Below are 14,781 nucleotides of genomic sequence, written 5' to 3' on the forward strand. Positions count from 1 at the left end.
ACAGTGGAGGCAAGTTGTTGTGATTACTTCACTGCTCGCAGATGTGGTGCTAATGCAAATGACCTGCCATTGCCGTGAGAAATTTGCTTTTCAATATTAAAACAGATGCCTTGGTGGTTTAGGCACTTCCATGTAAACAAAAACAAATGGACAGTCTGGTAAGGCACAGAGGGCCATTAATAAACATGTATGAAGCCGACAAGAGACTTGTGGAGGTAATTATGGGATCGTACATTTAAAATTGATTATTATAGATTCATTATTTTTGTCTCATCCATGTGGCAGTGACTAATTGGCTTTTATATGCCAAGTGGGCCTATTTTTCGCTGGGACACAGCCCAAAATGTTGCACAAGAGCTGGCTTTGTTGTGTGGTCACACAGCCACTCACATGTTCAGCAGATCTCAATCAAGTGCTGGCTAAAAGCACTGGAGCCCCAACCAGGTTAACACGCAGCTGGGAAGAAAATCCATACAAACCTGCTCCACTCTTATCCTCTGCCGACCTCCTACATCACACACAGGGTGTTGCATCATCCCATGTTAACGTTCCTAAAGTATCTCCGTGTACAACTATGAAAGCCTAAAGATGCATATGATCCACGTGTGTATTCCTTCAATGCATGCTAATGGTATTGGAATACAATGATATAGAACGGTATTTGTATAGCTAAGGCCAAATGTAAAGTGTCTCCCTACTCAAACAACCATTATGGTGGAGTCAATTCAGATGAGCAGCTCCGAATCAAAAATGGGAATTCCATATTCCCATCATCGTGAGGAGTTTTCCCAGAGAAGAGGCACTGTTAACGTCGACAAAAGTGGTACCCATATCTATCAACCTCGAGAAGAATGAGATGGAAGGATTTTACTATTCACTTGTGAGTCAAGAAAATGGAGCGATACAATCATTGTATATACAGGTGCTAGGTAGAGGCCTTCATCTAGCAGTGGATTGATCATGGCTGATGATGACAATGTTATTAACCGAGCACTCTAACCACAGTACCAGGCAGCCAGGCAGCTGCCCAGTCACCCAGTGCACACATCCGTGTTCTTTAACGAGCATGCATACATCCGTATACTTTAACGAGCATGCCTTTGATAGTTTGGTTTGTTTACCAGACGGTTTGGTTTTCTGCATGCAGCTCCACGGGCAATGTTTGAATGCAAGCTTTCATTTCTGTGCAAATTCACCCATAATTAGAAGCACGAATCCCATGGCAGCAAATTCCACCAACTCTTCTCATTGTTTCTGAACATCAAACAGAAGGGCAGCATCGCAGTATGCACAATTATAATGTTACCAGACACGCCAAGTCATTTTAATCTCATTTTGTGTCATGCTTCATATTCGAGATCCACACCCTATCTGATACCTCTTGTGCTTTATTAATCCTTAAATTAGACTGTAGATATGACGAGAACATTGTGATTAAAAGTTGGCAAAATTAGGATTACAGTGGTATTGCAGTCATTGCAGAGTCTACAGACTCATCCTGAATCCCATTCTCATTCCTCAACCGCAGAGACCAGATGATGAATTCTCTATTCACACGACACTTATTAAAAAAACATCTGGACAGGTTGCAGTGGGGCAGTGCCCTTGAATCACAATCGGAAAGGTTAATTTAATGCATAGGCTTTCACAATCAATGTTATTATTCATAGTAACGTTTTTTGGGTTAGATAGCAAAAATGTAAATGTATGTGAACCCACCTCCTCCCGATACATCCAAATAGTAAAGTCTGTCACGTGAACAAATCGTGGCAATTAGTTACTACTTCAGCACACCGGTGTGCTAGAGAGCAAACCCCCAGCATTTACAATTTGAGTACGACGTTTCAGTGGTGATTACAACCGGCATCATCATGCGATTGCCAGAATTGTGACGAAGCCTTCCAGTGTTTGGTCGTTAATAGGATAGGGCGACGTCATCACTACGTGCCAAAAAAACCGCCATCATGAATGCTCATTTAAGGGCGTAGCCCTCCGAATTCCCTCTCAAGCCACCCCGACAGAAGGGCACCCACAGGAGACATCTCCAGAGAACTCCTCTACCCATGGTAGCCACACAATTTGGAAATTGATGGGAGTACTCACACTCTACCCCACCACGCATGCGATCTACCAATTGACTCATTGCGGCACACTCATTTATAAAGCAGAGTGGATGAAAAAAAAACGAAGAGATTTAAGAAACTCTCCTCATTGTTTCACCTGCCACGCTGAGAGATCACTTCGTGCAGGCTAATAATTAGGCACGGTATAATTTAGCCCCCAGCAATTCCATAAATTGTCACAATTCTGGTAGTTAATAGATTCGAGCATCAATTATTTTCATCTCAAATTTATCGCGTTATTAGTATAGTTTCTAATTTTTTGGACTCATTTGTATACAGTAGTTGTGTTTGCCTCACTGGCCTGAATTTGAAATAAGCATACCATTTGCATTAATTGTAAACAATGGATTCTTGCGCGCACAATTGTAAGCGGGATTTATAAATACAATTTTGTTTAAAATGCATTATGCATTTGTTTGATGAAATGAGCACGGCGTTATCTTGCCACAACACACAATCATTGGGCACATCTTTATAAAGCAACTCATATTAACATCACCTGCAGGCAATGCTTTTTTATGTCTTTCACTTTAAATTGATTAGGGAAATGCCCATTAGGAATGCTATCAGCACCAATTATCCCTCTCCCCTTATTACTTTAAGAATATTAGGGAACATCACAATATAACTTAATTGTGGCTGGCATCACTTTGCCGTGCCAATAGGAATGGTCAATTGCATGCAAATCACCTTATCAGGCAATTCTGTTCTCATGATTAAATTTAGGGAGAAAATAATTGAGAAGTGACAATGCCCTCATAGTTATAGTATTGTGTGTGTCAGAGTGAGGTGGTTAAAGAATTGCCAATTAAAAAATAACCCTCTTTGCAATTGCACTGCATTTGGTTGTTCCTGTGATGTCAAGACACATTTAAGATGCAGGGTCACATGACACTGTTATTCTGACTTCCTGGATTTTCCTCTGTATTGTTTTCCTGAAGATGCTTAATGCAGTTTCAAGTGAAACGTCTCGTACCTACTGGCTAAATTTGCTAGTGAAGATTGTTATTCAGCTTATCGATGGACCAAAACAATAATCATTGGCGAATTAAACCCATTTACACCGTGTGACAGTTTAATTTATTTGGCTAGGTCGGGTGGCAGAGGATCTAAATTTTGCCAGATTGTTACGGGGCATCGCCGAGAAATTAATGATCAAAATGTAACATGTTGATTTTACTTATGCAGTCATTGGTCGTAGGGTCGTTTAGTCGATTATCAATTCCAAAAGCCGCGGAACGATAATCGAATCTGATCAAATTTTAGGAACAATCGAAACCAATTGGCACGCATGGACGGCGCACGCAAATGTGATTGGTCAGGGGCCGCCATTGTAAGGCACCAGCAGCAGAGTTCATAAGCGGATCACGTGGTGTGGACTTATATTTTTTTTGTTCTGATATTTTACGTGCGAAAAACCAACAATTTATTTACATGCAGGGCTATCATGCTTCATTTAATAACCCTGACTTAAAGATGATCTGATAACTTAGTTCAATCATAGTTTGCTCCCAACATTCAAACCCAGGATCAAATCCCACTGCTCTGTGGTGCAATGCAAGTTAAAATTCCAAAGCATTTTAACCACCCAGAAAACGAGTTGACTTCATTATTGCTGGCAGACACATTTCACTCTGAGATTTTACAAAAATGCATCATTAACGCTTCACATCCTTTTAAAGCCTCTAAATTTGGAATATTACAGGATGAATGTAACATTTTGAATTTAAATCCATTCAAACTGCACAATAAGTAAACCAAAGAGTGCATTGTTATATATTCATATAATAACACGATGAGGTTAGTGACAGAAATTGACCGATGGGAAATAAATAACAGCCTTACATCCAAATATATAATCAAAATCAAAAGTCAAAGCATCTCGGTGTTCATTTAAGCATGGGGCGGTGATCATCTCCGTCACTGGCCCTGAACCAGCAGTGAACATTCCACATTTCAGAATAAAATAATAATACAGTATTACAGTATTGGGCCTCTAACATTATGCAACGTATATGAAGGCAGTTATTTTTTTTTTAACCTAGCATGATGGAGCTCCGGGCACATTATGCCCTCGCGATTCGGAAAATGTTTGAACGAGGAATTCAGTGGACCATGGATTGGAATCAGATACGACATGATGTGGCCACCCCGAAAACTCAGACCTAACAATGAAACCAGTGGCAATTATTCCTTTGGGGAATTATGGAGAATACCTTACACTTGAGAGGAACTGTTCACACAGTATGCTACTGTATTGGGGAACTGCTCACACTGAGACTGGAGGACACGGAGCTGTTTGAGTAGAGGCCCAGTCTATTTGTTTAATGCAAATAGGAACATTTAGGAGGATGAGGATGGTTTCCTTTAGTTGTATTTGCATGTGATTTCGGTTATTTGTTTACCTTTCTTGCACTTTGCACTTTTATCATGTTTTTGTATTGTCTGTTGTTGTAACGTTGGTATGTGCCCCTGCTGGACATCTGTGAAAATGAGCTTCATAGCTCATCGGATTCCTCCAGTAATAAATACAAATTCTGATTCTGTCACTGCTAACTCACAAAAAATGAGCACTCATTTTATATCAGCCCCAGTGGGATGACGATGGTTACAGTTGACCAGTAGCCAGAATCTGAACTCTCACCCTCCCCACTGTGAGTCGAATGCTCTGCCAATATCTGAATCAATGATTTTAAGACAGCATGAAAACATCTAGATTGGATATTTGCTTCCAGTTAATTCACCAAAAACAAAGAGACAATTAACATGAAACGCAGACAGTATGACTACGCATATGTTGGAATTGTGTTGTTATTCTATGCTACTTATTTGAAGACAGGTGGTAGTCACTCTTAAGTAGGCAGGTGGTAGATACTCTTAAGTAGGAGGGTGGTAGACATTTCATATATCCCTATCCACCCGAACCCCGCTTCTCCCCCGCACAATTAAGTGAAACAAAAATACCACAATTCTGGGTCAGGTTGTTCATCCAAGAGCAGGGAGGCAGGGGAGTAGGTGGATGGTAGGTTACCTTACGTAACAACTCTTCTCACCTAGCTATAGATGTAAGGTTCTCGCGATTTCCTGTTCACATGACCATGAGGCGGTGCTCATCTCTTGTTTACAGCCTCGAGCTAGTGGCAGAAACGACATATTCCTATAGCAGAGACGAGTATCTCCATAGGATAACCGCTCTTGACTACTTCCCAACCAAATTGGTAGTAATTTTATCAACCCCGAGGGGTGATGATTATGTTGATGATGGCCCGAGTTAACGCCAACCAGGATTTGAACTGGCAACCTTCTCCATGGGATCTTGCTCATCACACAGCCTCGCCTTTTTTATTCTGAAAGTATTTGATTGAACAAACGATTCAGGTATACACACAGGACACTATGGGAATTGACACCAGTTTACACACAACGCGATGTACAATGATTATTATATTTTTAACCTGTCTATGCCATGCGTTTCAATTAACTCTACGTCACTGATGTCCACTTCCTCAACTTTGATAACCCTCTAGGCCTCTAGGAGATGGGTGGGGTGGGTTACTAAACGAATGATCCTAAAAATTAATGGCCCACTGGAGGAGTAGGCGTGGAGAGGTTCCCAGCCTGGCTTTTTCATCCTTCGCACCTATACCCTCAACACATTCACATGCATAAAAATCAAAAGCCTGAGAGGCAGCAGAATTTCGAATCCTGCGCACGTGGCTTAATACGGCAAACCGCTACCCAGCCGCACACGTTCCGTCTGCAAAGTATTCAATTTTTAAATGCACGATGGCATGTTTACGTACGCACTGTGCCACTACGACACCCTCATTTAAGATGAACGTGCAAAATGTAATCATGCTTATAATTAATGGTAGGATGTTTAAAGTACATGAAAATGTGTCTTATTTAGCAAAGTTAAAAGATTAAGACATTTCTACAAAAAATGCATGTGTGCGCAAGTATATATTGGGTCAAGCAGTAGAGCGGTTGGAGCATTTCCATCGCAATAACAATTTTGTGAAATCAAATCCACATTGTGGTTTGACTTCGTGTATCCCTCCCTCCAGGGTTGATGGGATGAGCTCTGTTCTGAAGAGAGTAAAGAGTGGCTGTCCCACGCAAAAGAGTGACTACCACCATGGGTGCGTGCAATTTCCACATGTGCAGGGATAATAGGGAGCTATGACATCGTTCACTGTCTTATAGATCACAGACACGCGCAATGACAATACGGGGAGGCGTGCGGGGGGGGGGGTCTTTGTGTGGGGATCGGTGGTACAGCGGTTAAGGAGCTTGCACTACAAACCTGGCCACCCGAGTTCGATTCCCGCCCACGGTCAACACCAGCGACGATTATCTGAAGAGGCCTGGGCCTTTCCTAGGTCGACTCAGCCTCAAATTAGTACCTAGTACAGTGCGAAAACATCGCCACTAGGGAGACAAAGGCAGTCGGACGTGGTGGTTGCTACACACCCCCTTGTGTTCCATGCCGGCCTTCATAGGTGCTCGCTAACAGCACTTGCCCCCAAAAGTTTGCAAAGGCAAAAAAGGGGATCTTTGTTTTTGCCTTTGCATGTGTAATGAATTAAGGGAGACGGACTTCGGAGTTGAGGCACACTCTTTTTATTAACTCAGGACAGACACAATAGTTGAAGGGGTAACGGCCCCTTCACCCGTACTATGTGGGAACACACCCTAGTACTAAGCCCTCTGTCCTGTTCCCCAGTCCTCCTCTAATGGGCTACGGGAGGCTGTCTGATCTGGCCCTGGTAAGCACAGACCTCGGCACCAGCTAAGCCGGCCCTGCCCTTACAAGGGCAGAGGTCCGGGAGCTCTTTGGGCCGCGCCGCTGGCTTACCCAGCTCGGCCCTGACAAGGGCAGCGAGACAGGGGAGTCCCAGGGCCTAATCTCAGAGTCTTCAGGCTTCACTGGTCAGCTTCGTGTCGTACTGGCCTCGAGCTCTCTGGCTCCCCGCCTTTTATAGAGATCCCCTCGGAGGGGCGGGGTTATGGGGGATCCCAGAGCCCCCATGGCCCCCCAGTGGTTAACGGATGCGGACGTCGGTGTGGCCACCCGTATGTGCGGGTGCAGACACCCCTCTGTTTCTCGTCTGCCCTTTCTCCCGTAATAACCCCTACATCACCCCCCCCCTGTACAGCTCGCAGCCGTCCCGGCTGCAACAATCTCTCAACCCCACAAAAAAAATAAGGAAAAAGGTGAGTGAGTCCACCAGCAGCGGAACACGCGCGGAAACAAATCACAATAACCGGCGCGTCTTGGCGCGTGTCCGTGCAGCGGACCCGTCACAAAGGCCCGACCCGGTAGGGCCGGTGGCAGGTGTTGAATTTACAGGTGCGCGGCCCTCCGGCATCCTGGACGGGCCAGCGTCGACCCCCTCGGGGGAGGCTGGCGGCCGAGAGGGCATCAGTCCTTGGGCCCCTGAAGATGGAACAGTTAGCAGCGGATCAGAGGCAGGCGGCGACCCCGCCCTCCAGGAGTCAGTGGACCCCCCACATGTTCGGCCATAGTCATGAGAGGAAGCATGTGGAGCAAAGAACGGTTTCAACCGTGAAGGGTGAACGAACCACCGACGCTTCCCCCATTTAATGCGAACACATTGAGGCCGCATAACCTGCACAATTTCCACGGGGCCCCTCCATGGTCTCAACAATTTAGACGAGGTGGCCAATGGCACCTGGGGGCAGTGCAACCACGCTTTGTCGCCCGGGTGCCATTCGTGCGTGTGTGACCGGCGCGATCGCAACCTTTCATTCTGCTTCTGGCGCGAGTCAGAGTTTTGCATGGCCGCCTCCCGTGCCTCAGTCAACCGGAGGATGTTAAACTTAACATGGTCCGCCAACTTAGATTTAGCGCGCGGCGCGGCATTCGTCAGCTGAGTCGCGACAGGCGGGTCAACTTCGCGGCCATACATTAAAAAAACGGCGAGAATCCGGTCGCCGCGTGAGGAGCCATTCTGTATGCTGCTAGGACTCCCGGGATCTGAAGGTCCCAATCGGTTTGGGACTCAGATACCTGGTGGGATAGCATTGACGTAAGAGTCCTATGCAGGCGTTCTACCATCCCATCCGTTTGTGGGTGGTACGGCGAAGTACGAATTTTCTTTGTACCCAGAAGCTCACACACCTCGTGCAAAAAGGCACTAGTGAAATTCTTTCCCTGATCGGTCAACAACCGTTCCGGGGACATAGCCCTGAACAAAAGCCTCCGCAACGGCTGCTGCTGACTGGTTGGCGAGGGGCAAAGCCATAGGCCATCGCGTGAAATTTTCCACGCCAACCAGCAGGTACTTATTACCCCTCGGCGTGGAAGGAAACGGCCCCAAAATATCAAGGGCGACAAGCTCATTAACCCGGGTGACCGAAATAGACTGGAGCGGTGGGCAGGCTCCCCTCGCTGGCGGCTTCCGTTGAGCACACTGGGTACAAGACTGCAACAGATCGTCCACATGCCTTGCCATGCCCGGCCAAAAGAAATTAAGCTGGAGCATGGCAAGGGTTTTGAGGGTGCCCAGGTGCAGGAGCCGCTCGTGAGCGGCCCATACAGCCCTACCCCTCAACGCGGAAGGCACCACCAGCCTGTGGCGGCGGATCGTACCGTCCCAATGCATGAGGAGGCCCTGGCACAACCCCCATGAGTCAACGCCCGACTTTCCCTGAACGGATCCTTCCACGAGACGCCGTAGCGCCAGGAGGGAAGCATCCTCCATTTGGAGGCGCCCCCACTCCGCACATGACAAGCCCAGTAGGGAATCCTTCCCTCCCATAGCAATAGGGTCCGCGTCCGAAGGAGCCTCAACGGCGGCCGCAAGGACCCTATCGTGGCCGTCGCTCGCTGATTTGCAACGCCCCGAGCCCAAGAAGCAAGTGCAATCAGAAGCGACCGGCAGTCGTGACAGGGCATCGGCATTGGTGTGGCGAATCCCCTTGCGATAAGTTGTTTCAAAATCGAAATCCTGAATGATCTCCAGCCATCGGGACAACTGCCCCGATGGCTGGTGAATACACAGGGCATACTGCAATGCCGCATGATCTGTACGGACGGTGAAACGCCGGCCGTACAGATATGGCCGGTACTGTTGAATAAAGAAAACAATAGCCAACAGTTCATGGCGGGTGACGCAGTATCGCTGCTCGGCCGGAGACAATACTCTACTACCATAAGCCACAACGTGCTCCACGCCACCCACAATTTGTGAAAGCACGCCCCCAATCCCGGTGTTGCTCGCGTCCGTGTCGAGCACGAAGGGCAGAGAAAAATCGGGGTAACTTAACGGCGGGGCCCCCACCAGGGCGTCGCGGAGAGAGTTAAAAGCGACCTCCTCCTCCGGCCCCCAATGAAACTTCACCCCCTTGGCCGTTAAGGCGGCATGTAATGGCTTAGCGATGGAAGCGAACTCCGCGACAAACCGGCGGTAATATGAAGCAAATCCGATGAAGCTTCTAACCTCCCCCACCGAGGTGGGAGTCGGCCAGGAGCTGACACAACGCGTTTTGGCGGGATCGGTTGAGATGCCTGACCGGCTGACGATGTGGCCCAAATATCTTACAGATTCGCGCAGCAGATGGCACTTTTGTGGCTTGAATTTCAAATTAGCTGCGCGCATTTTGAGAAAGACGGCCCGAAGCCTATCAAGATGTTCCTCGAACGTCTTACTGAATACAATACGTCGTCTAGGTAAATCAAACACACCTCCCATTGCAAGCCAGCGAGAACCAATTCCATCAGGCGCTGGAACGTTGCGGGAGCGGAGTGGAGCCCCATAGGTAACCGATTGAATTGGAAGAGGCCGTGCGGCGTTCGGAAAGCCGTTTTGGGCTTTGATTCGTCGTCCAAGGGAAGTTGCCAAAATCCTGAGAGCAAATCCAAAGTGGAGAAGAATCGTGATCCCGCGAGGGCATCCAGCGATTCGTCCATTCGAGGAAGCGTCTAAGCATCGGCCACCGAGATCTTATTTAACCGCCAGAAATCAACGCAGAACCTTAGGGACCCGTCGTGCTTTTTAACCAACACTATGGGTGCACCCCAAGGGCTGGTCGAGGGAGAAATGATGTCAGAAGTCAACATGTCATCCACAGCCGAGTTGACATGATCCTTTTCGGCGGGACTTAACCGAAAAGGATTTTGGCGGATAGGAGCATTGTCACCAGTATCAATATGGTGGCGCAGCAAATTGGTACATCCGATGTCGTATTTGTGCTTGCTAAAAACGTCGGAAAATTCTCGCAAAAGGGTGCGCAATTTAGCACGTTGTGAGTCGGACAGGTCAGGTGACTCAGCACACAGCGCCTCCAGCCAACCCTCGTCACTGTCCGAGGGCGGTCGCGACTGAGAATCGGTGGCCACCTGGCCAATGATCGGCGTTTCTGCAGTTACCGGAATCGCATGTGCGAACACGGTTCCCTGTGAAACCACCGCCGTCCGTGTCCCGACATTGAGGACCGCGATAAACGGGTCCACATCTCCTTTAACAATAGTCTGGGCCGTCATCAAATCTGGCCCATTCACCCCGACCCTAGATGGCCCCAGCATAACGCCCCGGTCTGAGACCCCTTTAGCGAACGGTCGACGCAACCATAGGGGCACAAGCATCTGTGCCCCCGGGAGTACGCGCACCGTTCGAGCAACGAGCGCCTGTACCGTTGTACAGGCAGTACGCAAGGCAGGGGTGGAAGGCAGGAACGTCATACGTCGGCCCGATGGAAGCTCGATGCATCCTTGGTCAATCACAATTTTGATAGGCAATTTGGCCAAAAAGTCTGTCCCCATCAGACACGGAATCGCCAGCGAGGAGGAGACCAACACCAGTCCAGATAGTTTAATGTCCCCGATAGAAATTTGCGCTCGAATTTGGCCAATGATACTCAACGAGCCCCCGTTAGCAGGGTAACACGGTATGTCGACGGGGAGCAACGGGCGACTCTGAACGGGCAAGATATTATAAATCAAATTGGAAATGATAGTCGCCGAAGCCCCCGTGTCGATGAGTACCCGTACCTCCACGTCATCAATGTGCCCCGTGACAACGGACGACCCCGCCGACGCAGCCACAACGCGGTGAGCCAACTCGGACCATTGGCCCGGTTGGAGCGCCCTCCCCATCAAGCCGCGACCCGACGCACCAGCACCCGAACCCCGAGAATCGTGTGTCGGACCATGTGAGAGGGAAGAGAGTGTGCGTGCAGGCCGAACATGTGGAGTGCCACGACTTGCCGGAGGATGTTGCGGAGGTTTCTGCAGAGGGCCGTCCTCAGCCCCAGTTCTCGCTCCGCGCTGTCGAGGAGCCCGGCATCCCGACGCCACGTGGCCCCGGAGGCCACAGTTGTAGCACACGACGAGCGCTCCAGAAGACTTGGGCTGCTCTCGGTGGCTCGGTACGTCCCGAGCCGGTCGGCCGCCAGATCGCCATCCCGCAGATCGGGCCGCAGCGAAGCCCCCCTCAGATTCTGAGGTGGTCGCCGCCACGGTGTGTCCCGCAGCTGCCTTGTTAGCCTTCCTCCGCTGGGAAATCAGGTTGGCATGAATGTGCCTCGCAGAACCGCAATGACGACATGTCCGCATCATCCTGCGCTAGGATGACGAAGTCCAAGTCGTCGGCAAGCAGCAAAATTTTCTCGGCCACCATCGCATCGATGCCCTCCTCGTCCATACGTGGGAAGGCCGCCTTCGCCAATGACAGCAGCGCCGTGCGATACGCAAGTGGTGACTCCTTGTCACCCTTCTGCCGCTCGTAGAAAAGCTGGCGACAGTCGGAAGGCGGCCCGTAAACCGTGGCCAGCAGCTGCAGCGCCGACTGAAGTGTGGAGCGTGCCGACTTGGGTGCAGCGGTGAGGGTGCCAAGGGCATCGCCATCCAGCATCGCTGGAAGAGCACACAGCGCCTCGTTGTCCGTCCACCCAGCCATTTCTTGGTGGGCGAGGAACCAGCGCTGGAACCCACCCCAATCGCCGTCGCTCGCACGAACACCTGCAGGGCCGGCAGGCGTTGCTGAAATGTCGGCTCCGTCGCCGATCCTCTCGCAGCACTCGTACCGTGTCCATGGACAGTATGAGGAGCAATGGCGAACCCTAATGGAGGTCGCGCCGTCAGTGACGTGCTGGTTCCAGGTTGGTCGGTGCTGTCGTCTGCCGGTGATGACCCGGCAACCGCTGATAGGCCGCCACTGCGACCCGCCCCCGCCGATGATGTGGCGCTCGCTGGTTGGGCCCCGCCGCCCGCGTGACGAGCTGGGGCCCCTCCCTCGGCTCCTACTGTCCCCGTGGCGGGAATTTCAAGTCTCCTGCCCATCGTAAAGGCGGGAGTTTCTGGTGGGCGCTGTCCATCTTCCCGCCGCGTCGCTCCCCCCGGCCCCAGGCAAGTTATCTGCTCCAGCATAGCAGCCGCTACGTATAGGAGCTCCGCCAGTCGCGAGTGGGCTAACGCCAACTCATCAGCCGACGTCCTGACCCTCTCTGACTGTCCCGCAGATGTTGGAGCCGGCAGCGGTTGTGCAGGTACGTCGGCGGCGATGTCTTGCACCGCCTGTCCCTCGTCGTCGTCCTCTCCCGGGTCTTGGGCACGAGTCGTCCGTCTCGTATCCATGCTTGGACCACTTCTGACGCCAGATGTAGTGAGTTCAGGGAGACGGACTTCGGAGTTGAGGCACACTCTTTTTATTAACTCAGGACAGACACAATAGTTGAAGGGGTAACGGCCCCTTCACTCGTACTATGTGGGAACACACCCTAGTACTAAGCCCTCTGTCCTGTTCCCCAGTCCTCCTCTAATCGGCTACGGGAGGCTGTCTGATCTGGCCCTTGTAAGCACAGATCTCGGCACCAGCTAAGCCGGCCCTGCCCTTACAAGGGCAGAGGTCCGGGAGCTCTTTGGGCCGTGCCGCTGGCTTACCCAGCTCCGCCCTGACAAGGGCAGCGAGACAGGGGAGTCCCAGGGCCTAATCTCAGAGTCTTCAGTCTTCACTGGTCAGCTTCGTGTCGTACAGGCCTCGAGCTCTCTGGCTCCCCGCCTTTTATAGAGATCCCCTCGGAGGGGCGGGGTAATGGGGGATCCCAGAGCCCCCATGGCCCCCCAGTGGTTAACGGATGCGGACGTCGGTGTGGCCACCCGTATGTGCGGGTGCAGACACCCCTGTGTTTCTCGTCCGCCCTTTCTCCCGTAATAACCCCTACACATGTAAAGGGCAGTAACGTGTAAACAAGCAAAGTCTCTTTCTCTGGCGAACCTCTCAGTCAGGATCTCTAAAACAGTTAGAGTAGAGAAACACGTAACAATATGCCTGCTCCCATTATCCATTCAAGTGCCTACAACCTGGTTTTATAATCCACTCCCTCTCGGGCCAGCATATGTCCTCTTAAAGCAACTGAGTGTTTTCGCAAGCTGTCATCATCCTAGGCTGCGCTGAATCCGTCAACATTTCTGCTCGTGAGAACACTTCCAAATCCAGAAGGAATTTCAACTTTTATCCTACAGCGCAAACCTCGGACTCGAGAGATGCTAACTTATTGTCTCTAAATGGGCCCTGTTCTCCCCTAGCACCTGCAGCAATTTCGCCACATTTAAAATCTAAATGTATACGACACAATCGCCCAGCAATGTTGAGCACTCGGTCACTAATAAAAATGTAATGTATAAATAAATGGATGATGCTTTGGCCTGTTTGGTTTGAAACAAAGAAAATTCTCAGTGTCTAATTGATCAAACCACCAATTAACACGGTTGGCTACGTACGGTGCGAAAAAGGTTCCACATACATACAAACAACTCCCAAAGCTTCATTATTTCAGGTCGTAAAGTTTAAGGTCCACCTGTATGCAGCTCTATTTGTGCATATAAGCCAGTGGTAAAACGTCTACATTCCTATTACAAGGAATAATTTTCCCATAGCAAACTGCTATTGACTTCCCAATAAATTAGGACTCATTTTATGCATCTCGGGTGGAGGATGATGGCCGAAGTTAACCCTAGAAGGGGAATTAACTTACAGTGTTCTGATTGGGAGCTAAATTCTTTGGCACTCTACCCTATCATAGACAGCAGCCCAAGAGCGCTACGCTTAAAGTGCCACACATCTATGGCAGCGCGCTCCTTCCGAGTGTCACACGGCAAAGCGCATCTTCCATGGCAAATATCTGGGTCACGGAGACGTTAAATAAGCGTGATGATTGGTTTTAATTGAGTCCGGTAGATGCCCACCCCCTTATTACCAGGGAGTTGACATTTTCTTTTAAAGTCAACCTAAGAGGAGAAGAAATCTGACGGATCAAAACAGAAGGCCCCATCGCTGCGTGGAGGCAGGCAGCGCTTGTGTCCTTCTTCGTGCAGGGATGCGCCAACGGTCAATCAAAAAAGCGGCGGTGCAATTTAATGCCTTCCGCAAGAAGCTGTAATGTGCAAAGTGTCTAAAAGTATTTTTCCGATATGTTCATTACATTTTTTTTACGCCTGTGTATTACCGATTGCAAAAAGTGTGGGTTAAAAAAGGTTAAAGCAAAAGAATGCCAAATACTGTGGGGGAGACGATTTAATTGAATGTGATTTACAAAGTCTTAGTGTTGTGCTCTTATACTTTGGTTTAACTCTACCGAGAACGCTTCTTGGCAAAGCGTTTGAGACAGAGAAAGTGTAAGCTAATTATATGCC

Source organism: Lampetra fluviatilis, chromosome 29 (assembly GCF_964198595.1).
Source record: "Lampetra fluviatilis chromosome 29, kcLamFluv1.1, whole genome shotgun sequence".
Lineage (NCBI taxonomy): Eukaryota > Metazoa > Chordata > Hyperoartia > Petromyzontiformes > Petromyzontidae > Lampetra > Lampetra fluviatilis.